This window comes from Palaemon carinicauda, chromosome 43 (genome assembly GCF_036898095.1).
Source record: "Palaemon carinicauda isolate YSFRI2023 chromosome 43, ASM3689809v2, whole genome shotgun sequence".
Taxonomy (NCBI): domain Eukaryota; kingdom Metazoa; phylum Arthropoda; class Malacostraca; order Decapoda; family Palaemonidae; genus Palaemon; species Palaemon carinicauda.
In genome coordinates, this window is record NC_090767.1 from 26500597 (window position 1) to 26512660 (window position 12064).

The window sequence follows — 12064 nt, forward strand, 5'->3', positions numbered from 1 at the left end:
ATTATAACCGGAGGAAAATTCTAAACAGTATAACTGGATAAACTTTGGAGGAGCCGTTTCAAAGATTATTTCATGAAAAAACACAGTAACCAGTGCTGCCAACGTCTGATGTAGATCAAATTATCACCCATTTGTTCGTACGTTCGTGCATACCAGTTTTCGGTCTGCGCAAATATCCCTCCCTCTGCGCAGAAGTTTTCCCTCCCCCAATTACTCTTTTTATTACCGTATTATCATCTGATTTTATATTCCCATTCAATGTTATTTATCATACATACCATTTTACCTTCCTATAATGTGTTTATTTCTTTGGTTATTTCCTTTTCTCTCCCCGGTTTCACATAAATACTTGCTCTGGACTAGTTTCCCTATCCAGTTCATTCACGGTAAAATCATCTCATTTTATATTCCCATTCAATATTATTTATCATTCATTCCAGTTTATCTTCCTATATTGTTTTTATTTCTTTTCTTTGGTTATTTTCGTTTCACTCTGATGTTTGCCATACAGTGAACCCTCGCTACTTCGCGGTTCGACAATCGCGGATTCACCACTTCGCGGGGTTTTTCCATAACCCATATATATATACATATCGCGGATTTTCCGGAAAATTCGAAAATACCGCGAAATCTGAAGTCCCCCAAATACGATATTTTGTTACCTGTAATTCCATTAATACTGTAATTAGTAATATCTGCTCCTACTGATTGTTCATTGCATTACATATGATATATAATTCAGCACAGAAAGAAATAAAACACGAAAAGAGAATGTGATCATACGATAGTTCAGTACGTAGTAAAATTAAATCGAACATGAAACGCAAATCAGATGCAGTCATACCATATTAGAATGGTGTGTACTGTAATGGATGTGCTTCTTTTCCATGAATCTTTTGTATGTATACGTACGTAGTACAGTACTGCATCCAATAATATTATTTGTTGCAAAAATCACATTTCGAATAAGCGTACGAGAGAGAGAGAGAGAGAGAGAGAGAGAGAGAGAGAGAGAGAGAGAGAGAGAGAGGCGTAAAATAGCGTACGTAAAGTGTGTATTATTATTATTGTTATTATTATTATTATTGTTGTTGTTGTTAATAAAATTATTATTGTTATTATTATTATCATTATTATTATTATTATTACTGTACAGTATTATTATCATTATTTATTATTATTACGGTATTGTACTTAATCTACGTACGTTCAGTATGCGCGGGGCATCTTCTATGAGTAGGTAACCAACGCATCATAGTACTGTAAGACGGGTTGTGATTGGTTCAAGCGCTGATAGATGACGAATCAGAACTCAAGTTTTGTTATCTAGCCTGTGATTGGTGTTTTGCCCGCATCTTCTACCCGCAGCATCAAAGTTCTCGCGGGGCTGGATCGTTCACTCTCTGTTACCGCGTATCGCCGAGTAGACGTTCTTAAGTTTGTGAAGTTTAATCTGTGCTGTGTGCGACCTTTTTAAGTTGAACTTTTTGTTACAGTACTGTACGTAAATCCTACTGTAATGGCTCCCAAGCGTTCTGCTTCTCTTAAAGCTGGTAGTGAGCCTAAACGCCACCGAAGGATGATGACGATAGCTGAGAAGGTTACGCTTCTCGACATGTTAAAAGATGGTAGAAGTTACGCGGCCGCCGGCCGCCATTTTGGCATCAACGAATCCACCGTTCGCTATATCAAGAAGGACGAGGCGAACATTAGAAAGACGGCTGCAATCACCTTTAGCAGATCAGCGAAGCGAGTCGTTACAACGCGTAATAAAACGATCGTACGCATGGAAGGTGCTTTAGCTGTGTGGATTGCCGACTGCCGGAAGAAGAACATAGCGTTGGATACGAACACCATCCAAACAAAGGCTTTGAGTTTATATGAGAATTTTGCTGCAAAGGAACCTAAAGACGACGACGGCAACCATGCTGAAGATGATGATGATGCAGATGATCCTCAACCAGGGACATCCACTGATTCCCAGCCTCAGAAACGTTTTTCCGCAAGCAAAGGATGGTTCGGGAAGTTTCAGAAACGCTTCGCCCTGAAAAGCGTTTCCCTGCATGGGGAGTCTGCTTCCGCTGACACTGCCGCTGCTGAAACTTACGTGAACCAGACGTTCAAGAATATTATCGCCGAAGGTGGATACAAGCCGGAACAAGTCTTTAATATGGATGAGACTGGCTTGTTTTGGAAGAGAATGCCGTCGCGAACTTTCCTGTTCAAAGAGGAAGCCAAAGCCTCTGGCTTTAAGGCATTCAAGGATCGCGTTACCCTCGTGATGTGTGGCAATGCTGCTGGATTTTTGTTAAAGCCGGGGCTTATTTATAAGTCGAAAAATCCTCGCGCTTTGAAAAATAAAAATAAGAATCTCCTTCCCGTGTACTGGATGCATAATCAAAAAGCATGGATTACGAAGATGCTGACCTCCAACTGGTTCCACCAGTGTTTTATCCCGCAAGTCAGTAAATATCTCTTAGAGAAGGGCTTGCCATTCAAGATCCTTCTCCTTATGGATAACGCTGGTGGACACGCAACTGACCTGTCGCATGAGGGCATTCAGGTTGAGTTCCTGCCACCCAACACCACGTCATTAATTCAACCGATGGACCAGGGGGTTATCAGGGCGTTCAAGGCCCTCTACACGAAGAATACCTTGGCGGACCTCGTTGCGTGTGTGGATGCTGCCCAAGATGACGAGGATGAAGATTTCAACTTGAAGGCGTACTGGCGGCAGTACACCATAGCCACGTGCCTGCAGAATATTCAGAAGGCACTTCAAGAGATGAAACCTGCAACCGTGAATGCGAGCTGGAAGAAGTTGTGGCCCGATATTGTTTACGACGACAAGGGATTTACTCCGTCGGAAATCCAACACTCTACAATACGGAAATCTGTGCAGTTGGCTGCCATAATTGGAGGTGACGGGTTTGGCGACATGACGACTGAAGACGTCGACGAGTTGTTGGACTGCCATTCCCAGCCCCTAACTGACGCAGACCTCGAAGACCTGACGAAATCGGCAAGTGAGGAAGAGAGTGATACCCAGGAAGAGACCCAAGAAAATGTCGAAGAAACGGGCTTAACATTAGAACGGCTTGCCAAGGCCTGCAACCACGCGAAGGAGTTGAAAGAAATGTTGCAAGAGTGGGACGAGGATATGGTTCGCTCGATGCAATTCTGCAACAAGGTTGATGACATAATGACTCCCTACAAAATGCTCTTGGATCGAAAAAAGAAGCAGCGGCAACAACTTCCGATCACAATGTTCTTCCAGCCTCGCAAAAAAGAGCCAGTTCCTCCTGCTAGTACGCCTTCGGAAGAAATTGAAGTTTCCCAGGAAGAAGTTGAAGAGGTGTCCCAGGAAAAGACACCTCCGTCTGAAGAGACGTAAAATACTATCATTGGCTGCACAGTAGAACACATCATCAGCTTCATCATCATCATTTCTACTGTGCAGCAAATTCATCGCCATCACCATTCAAGTTTTTCTTCAACTTCTTTCGTGGTGAGTACAGTAACAATCTTTATTTTTTACTTTAATATTCTTACTGCCTGTTTTATAGTTTAGTAATGTACGTACTGTATGCATTAAGTTAAAGGGAAGGTTTTAAAAGTCTACATGTTGTAACCTATCATATTTTTTTTGTTTAAAATTTACATTTACGTACGTAAAACAATCTCTCTCTCTCTCTCTCTCTCTCTCTCTCTCTCTCTCTCTCTCTCTCTCTCTCTCTCTCGTAAATTGTTTTCCTGCTTTGCTACGTACAATACTGTATAATTTATATTTGTAAGGTAACATATTTTGTTAATTGCTTTTACTGTAAATACTGTATGTACTGTATCATTATTTATCACTATCATCATGCGCGTTAAATGCCTTGTTTGTTCTGAGCGTGGTTGTTTACTGAGCGTACACGCCGTCGTTTCAGGCGGCGTCATAAAGAAAAACATTTCATTTGGAAGTCCTAAGAAAAATACGTAAACTAAAACATTTGTAATAAACAAATCAACATACAGTACAGTACTGTATAATCAATATAATCGATGCAAAAACTAACCTATACATATATGTGTACTGTACAGTACACTAAATGAGTTTGTTTCTTCATTATGATCAGAGATGAACGTAAACAAAACATTGGTTGCCATTTTTTATCGTGCTTTTTAGGTGTTTAGGAAACGCATGATATAAAATCGCCTTTAATATTTGTGCCTGTTTTAGTTTAGGGTGCTGTAGTACATGCATTAAGTGTTCTGTACATTAAAGGGTGGTTTGTTAACAGTACTACGTACAAGGGAAGGTTTTAAAAGTCCGAATATACATGTTAAATAAATAGGTAAATATGATGTCACTACTTCGCGGATTTTCACCTATCGCGCCCGCGTCTGGAACCTATCTACCGCGATAAACGAGGGTTCACTGTAAATACTTTCTCTGAACTAGTTTCCCTATTTAGTTAATTCAAGTTTTCCCGCTAGTGTTCTTTGTTTTTCCCTTAACCAATCATCAACCGATGCCTATTCAGATATCTCCCTACCCCCCTTCCTTTATCTCTTTGAGAGATGTGTTCATACCCTTTCCTCTAATGCCTTTTGTGTTGTAACCTTTGACCCAGTGAGGAGTTCGTCATTTCTAGTGTGATTTATTTTTTCCTATTTTTTGATGGAGGAAGTTATAGAAACTTGTAACGGCTTCAGTGTTCCGTACTTAAAAGCAGTGGCTAAATTCCATGGTGATTTTTATGATTCTTCAGTTAATGTTGATTATTTCCTTAAATCACACAACGTAATTCCCCATCGTTTACAGTGCCCTAGTGTCGCTCTCTGTTATCTTATAGGAAAGACATTCACGTGTTTTATTGCAATTCTGAATCCATCATAACTAAAGCTAAGAAGAAACGTCGTTGTGGTTACAGTATACCGTTACTGCCTAAAAAGGTACATACATTTTTGGGGAAAAGTCGTCTACCCCCATGGAAGCCACAAGTTTAGTCGTTTTCTTCATAAAAGTCATTCCTCAATAGTCATTATATATGTTTTGTGACTGGGGTACTTCTAGGCAAGGTTAGGTGGGATTGTTAGGTTTTGTGCCCTTTTTGTACTTTTTATATATTGTGTAATAGTTATATGGAAAAATTATTTAAAATACGTATGGAAATATTTAGCATTTCTACCTCTAGTAATGTCATCGTGTCGTTGGTAACTCTGTGTACCATTTGTCATGGTTGGTAGTACTGTTTCATAAATGTAAGTCATTCCTCAATAGTCATAATATGTGTTTTTTGGGCTCAAGCCATGACGTCCTGATGGAAGGTTCCTTCAGTAGCTTCCTAGGGTATATTTAACTACAGTGGATATTCCCAGAGAATTAAACTAAAGGTTATCACAGAATTCCAACTTCTGGTGCGAGTACTCTAAAGGTTTCCCTCTAGGATATCGTATATCAACAGGGGACGCATGTATTAACAAGCCACATAGCTATCTGCACCCCATATAGAGTTAACACTTCGATATGGAAAGGTGGAGAATAACTGGGAGCCGTTCCACAGTTACACTCATCCGTGGCTGCTTTTGGTACTTGAGACGTAAAACAAACGGGCGCCATTGCTAAATGACGTCACGTCCGTCCTCATCCTGAGCCCAGCTTCTTGCTAATCTCCATGATACAGCAGGACAGGGCGTTTTTTTGGGCTCAAGCCATGACGTCCTGATGGAAGTGTACCAGGGAGTTAATGTATCGTGGAAATTTTCCCCCTTTTTATGCAAGTGCCAAGGGCTTCGAATAGAGGTATGTAACATGTCCTTACTAGAGATTCCGTGAAGAACTACCTTCCTGCCCCCCTGGCAGAGAAGTCCTGGTGGACCATACTAATATCTTGAAGCGATCATTGAAGAGCTACTCACCCTGCGGAAAGTTCGTGCAGGACTCGGAGAAAAGACATAAGGTTAATATTCGGGTAGGAATATTATCAAGCATAGGTAAGTGATTAAAATTTACTACACTCCCTGGAGGAGAGATCAATCTGGTCTCGGAGGCAGGACAAAGGTTAATATTCAGGTAGGAATATTATCAAAGCATGAGTGAGTATATAATACAATTACTGTATATATATTATTCATCTCCTTTAGAAAGAAAGGGGTAAATGAAACTATAACAATCGTATATTTCTTAATAAAGAATAGGAGCGGAGAGAGACGCACATGTAATAAAATAGACATTTTATTTCAAAGATTGCAGATTATTGTGATAACAATTACAATAATAAATGTAAAGTTTATTTACAATAATAAAGAATAATGTACCTAAAAAATAGAGACAACAATCTTGAATCTGAAAATAAATTTTACTTTTAGAAACACAAGTTCCAGAGGACGTCAGTCTTTTTCAAAGAAAACACACCATGCCCTAGAGCATGTGGCACTCATGAAAAGTCTATGACATTTCACCTTGGTAAGAACAGTTTATTAGAAACACTAAGTGTCCATGAAATCACTATATATCACCACAGGGTCAACACAGGCACCCGGAGAGTTACAGTCCCAAGTAACTCGCTGTTCTATGCAGAGTTAAACAGCAGGTTTCATAACACTACCTGCGGCTACCACGAAATGTTTAACTTCGTGCACTTGCTTTGCGTAGTGCTTGAAGAAAACGCGCGATGATTTCCATCCTGTGAAGCTCTTGAGGCTTTCGAAATCCATGCTCTGGAAGAAGTTCAGAGAAGACGCAACTTTTCTAGGATCATGACCTGCGGGTGTACTGTCAGGATCCGCTCTGTGAATGAAGTAGGTGATTTTCGCTCTTAGTTGTTTCAGTGACAAGTCGCTACCCGATGTTTCTCCTTTGAAGAGTTGTCGTCCACCGAAGTCTGAAGTTCTTCGAAGATAGACCTTAAGACTCTCCACTGGGCATAGAGAGACATCTTCCTTCAGGGGCAGATTCTCCAAGGGCCCCTTCTCTTGGTGGGTAGTTCATTCTTGGCGAGAAACGTCGGATTAGGGAAGAGGGTAAGTTCTCCTGTATCTGCGAATAGGATATGACCCTCTTTTCTTGATAATGCCACTATTTCACTGACTCGGGCTCCCGAGGCGAGAGCAAAAATTAATATAACTCTTTGAGTCAAGTCTTTTAGAGGGCACGAATCGTTGTCCAGGTTAGAGGCAAAATGGAGCACCTTGTCCAGGGACCAGGAGATAGGTTTTGGCGGAGGTGCTGGGCGTAATCTAGCGCATGCCTTTGGCAATTTATTGAAGATATCACTGGACAGATCAATCTGGAAGGCGTACAGAAGTGGTCTAGTCAAAGCCGATTTGCAGGTGGAAATCGTGTTGGTTGCTAAGCCTTGTCCATGAAGGTGAATGAAGGACATACAAAAATCAATGGTGATTTCCGTAGGATTTTTTGCCTTAACGAAAGAGACCCACTTTCTCCAGGAAGATTCGTATTTCCGTTGTGTAGATTCAGTCTTGTATTCCTCGAGGAAGTCTAAATTTTTCTTCGAGATTCCAAACCTTTTCTTTGCGGCTAAGGAGAGAAAATCATGAGAGGAAGGTCCCTGACTTTCAGTGATGAAGCGAAGACAGTCGACTTCTGTACTTGTTGAGAGAGAACTGGGCCCAGTAGGGGGATCAGCGTGGGCTGCAGCTCCAGGACCAGAGGGTACCAATTGCTCCGGGGCCACTTGGGAGCCACTAGGGCCGCTGTCCCTTTGAAGGTTCTCAGTTTGGAGAGGACTTTCAGCAGAAGGTTGGGGGGAGGGAACAGGTATATCCTGGACCATCTGTTCCAATCCAGTGACATGGCATCCACGGCTTTTGCCTTGGGGTCCTCGTACGGGACCACATATCGAGGAAGTTGATTGTTGTCGCTCGTCGCGAAGAGATCGATCTGAAGTTCCGGGACTTAGTGAGAGATGAAGGAGAATGACCTTGCGTCTAGAGACCATTCCGACTCTATTGGGCTTGTCCTTGATAGAGCGTCCGCCGTCACGTTGCGGAATCCTTGTAGGTGAACTGCAGACAGGTGCCATTTCTTATTTTCTGCCAAACGAAAGATCGGAAGAAGTACCTGATTTATCTGGGGCGATCTCGAGCCCTGACAATTTAGACATCTGACTACCACTGAGTTGTCCAGAGTCAGACGAATGTGGATCGAGGGAGGCGGGGAGAGTTTCTTCAGAGTGAGAAGAACCGCCATGGCCTCCAAGATGTTGATGTGAAACGTCTTGAATAGGGGAGACCATGTTCCTTGAACCTGTCGTTGGTGGGAGTGACCTCCCCAACCCTCCAGTGAAGCGTCCGTGTGGATGTTGATCGATGGAGGCGGGTGTTGAAGAGGAATGGACCTTTTCAGGGCCTTTGCTTCCGACCACGGCTTTAAAAGTGAGCGAAGTCTGTTTGGAAGCCGTTTCTTGAGGTCTCTTCGAGCGATGGATGCGAAACGTCTCCAGACTCCCGCGGCATCCTTTAGCTGTGCGCGAAGCACCGGGTTTGTCACAGAGGCGAACTGTAGAGAGCCGAGGACTTGTTCCTGCTGTCGTCTTGAGATCCGTTTGGATTTTAGAAGTCTTCTGACAGACCCTACTATTTCCTTCCTTTTCTTCTGTGGAATGGAAAGGCGGTGTGACTGAAGGTCCCAATGGAGCCCCAACCATTGGAACTTCTAAGCTGGAGAGAGGCAAGATTTCTCGGCGTTTATCTTGAATCCCAGATGCTCTAGGAACTGGGTGACTTTGTTGCAGGCTTTTACACAATCTTCGGGCGATGTCGCCCAGACTAACCAGTCGTCTAGGTAGGCCATCACTTGGACGCCCTGAAGACGGAGCTGTTGGACGATGGCGTCTGCCAGCTTGGTGAAGATCTGTGGAGCCACATTGAGCCCGAAGGGCATGGCCCTGAAGGCGTAACTTTTCCTTTGGAGTCGAAATCCTAGGTAGGAGGAAGCGTAATGATTCATTGGAATGTGCCAGTAGGCATCTGCCAGGTCTATGAAGACTGTGTAGGCCCTTTGAGGCAGAAGGGTCCTTATTTGTTGCAGAGTCAGCATCTTTAATTTGTTGTTCACAATGAACTTGTTGAGAGGGGATAAGTCTAGACTGACTCTGAGTTTGTCAGAGTCTTTCTTGGGAACGCAAAATAGTCTCCCTTGGAACCTGGTTGACTTTACCCTCCTGATCACCTTCCTGTTCAAGAGTTCTAGGACATATTCTTCCAGGAGGGGGGTTGACTGTTGGAAGAATTGCTGGAAGGCTGGGGGTGGTTGAGTCCAGCTCCAGCCTAGTCCCTTCTTGACGATGCTGTGTGCCCAGGGATCGAAGGTCCAACGATCCTGGAATTGGCGGAGTCTTCCTCCCACCGGAAGCACTTCATTGCTTCTGGTGTCCCGAGGGTTTGCCACCTCGGCCGCTAGCTCCCCTTCCTCCTCTGCCTCTGGAGGGACGGCGAGAAGAATCTCTGCAGGAGCCTCTGCTTGAGCCCCTACCTCTGGGACGAAAGGTAGTAGAGTGTTGCTCATACGCAGGGGTGAAGACCGGCGACTGCGACACCACCGGTTGGGGAACCAACTGAAAGGTCTGTTGTGGCTGTGTGGCCACTTGGGGAGTAGCGGTACCCGGGAACTGTCGTCTCTGTTGAAGTTGCTGGGGTTTCGGCTTCTGAGGTTTCCTCTTAGGCTGAGGGCCATCATCCTGAGAGGATTTCCTCTTTCTTGACATGCCCCACTTGTGGAGAAGGTTCCTATTCTCTGTGGCGGCTTTGTCTACAATCTCTCTCACCAGAGAAGATGGGAAGAGATACTTACCCCAGATATTGGAGGAAATCAACCTCCGGGGTTCGTGTTTCAGCGTCGCGTTGGCGAACACGAATTCACGACAGGCTCTGAGCCCTAGTGAAGCTATATAGGTTCTTTGTCACCGTTGCCAAGTGCGATTTGGCTAGGACCATATAAAAGTCCGGGACTCTAGTATCCCTGGCCATAAGTTCCAGCTGTACCTGGTGGGACAGCGACGCGGCAAGCCTCTCCTTTGTATCCTGTTCCCTACGAAGGATGTGATCATTTAGCCTTGGGAGGTCCTCATTAAATTGAAGACCGGCTACGTAAGGCTCTAGTTTCCCTACCGTGAAGGTTGACTGGATGTCTTTCCAGTGCCTATCATCGGGAGGAACAGTAATGGAGAAGGGTCTGCACTCCTCCAGTGCAGGGCAAGGTTTCCCTTCCTCCATTGCCTTTAAGATCACTGGGAAGGCCTTTTCGATGAAGGGGAAGGTCGCAGAATTTGGCGAAACGAAGGTTGGATGCTTCTTGCTAAGCGCCGGCATCTTGGAGTTGGTGAAACCCCTACTCTTCACCGCCTGGGCTAACATAGCTTGGGCCTTCGCGAGATCGAACACGATAACCTCCTTCGGTTCGGTCTCTTCCTTTGAGGCTGGTTCGGACATGAGCCGGACGTAACAGTCCGGATAAGCCTCGAAATTCGGGAAGAATTCCACTTCTTCCAGCAAGATAGAGCCAACCCTTTCACTCATGTAGATTTTGCCAGTTGTTATTGGCATATGCTCGGCATATCTCCATGGGTTAGCTTCCGATTAAGTGGGGAGGTCCTTAACCAAAATCCGTTTCGGTTGTTTAAGACTAACGAGAGTCGTCCGGAATTGCTCCTGGGTTTCTCGTAGCTTTCTTTCCATAAGGGCTTCAAGCATCTTGAAGACCTCCTGAGTGGCCGATGGAAGAGGGTCCGGGGTGGCAGAAGTCAAAGGAACATGTTCCTCGGACAGTGCAGGAATTGCTGCGTGAGTAGGAGCAGGAGCGACCTCAGTCTCCGAATCAGGGTATTCCACCTGATCTTCCTCGTAGTCGAGTTCCTCGCCCATGAGGTTCTTCTCCATCTCTTCCGACACTTCCGACATACGTTCCACGTTATCGGAATCTAGATGGCACTCATGCATGGACTGGGCCATGACAAAATCAGGTTCCACCACGATCTGGACGGTGGGGATCTGATCACGGGGGACCATAGAGTCTTTGGATGCTTTTGGGAAAAGCAAGGCCCTCAAGTTTTCGTTGGGAAGATACGGTCCGGTGGCGTTCTTCTGGAAACCACGCACCCATTTGCGTAGCTTCTCTCTAGCGTTGTCCCTTGCCTCCGCAGAAGGAGGATCGTCGAACGCCTCGACCAAACGACTCTTGCAGACTCTGCAGTTCTGCGGGTCCCAATACTTCAGGTCGCCTTTCTTGGCAGCGCAGGGGGCGTGGGTCCGGCACGCCTTGTGCCTGTAGAAGTCCGGGCGATTCACCCCGCAGAAGTTGCTCTCACACTTCATATACTCCTCCTGTAAAAGAAAGAGATCAAGAGTACATGGAAGGCATAAGAATGACTTACACTACTCTAAAATTAAGATATCTTAATCTAAATTTTTAAACATTAAATTAATTGCAAGGCATTTTAATGCTTGAGAATAATGAGCGGGAAAGGAAGTAGATAGACACATACTTGTGAATCCCGCCAAGCCGGTTACCGTAACGTTATCTGTAGGCAATTTCTTTTGTGGCCGAAGGTCACAATAAGGGAATCCATATGGATAAGCCGAGCTAAGCTTCTAACAGAAATTGCCCGCATAGTGTAGCAGGGTCTGAGACCATTCAGATCCCTGGAGTAGAAGGGGTATAGGAGAAACCCCTTATTAAATGTAGGTTCCGGCAATCGACTGCACTAAGATGCACAGAGTATGCTGGAATATTTTAATATGCAATCAGACAGCATAGCCACAATCTTGGATGGTAAGACAATACCTATATATAGAAGTGGCAGAGCCATCTGGCTGCAGTATTTTGACTGTCGGCATGTTGCCGGCAGGCAGGGAAGGGGTGCATATCCCTTAACGTCTCAGGAGGGTGCCGGCAGACTGACAGCACGCCGGAGGCCGGTCCTGCAGGGTGGAAGGCATCAAGACAGACACACTGAGTATCTAAAGTATAATACCAACGTGGCGACCGCCGGCACAGCGGTAGGTCGTCGGTAGGGGGCGGCGGCTCCGGCAGCCGAAGGCTTACGGCATGGTGAGC

The 12064-nt window shown here is 44.8% G+C and overlaps 1 long non-coding RNA gene across 1 annotated transcript in view; it reads left to right on the plus strand.

The window, feature by feature from the left end:
- Window positions 1–12064, plus strand: part of LOC137633549 (uncharacterized) — a 55176-nt gene that overhangs the window by 1000 nt on the left and 42112 nt on the right. The gene's annotated exons all lie outside the window — the stretch shown is intronic.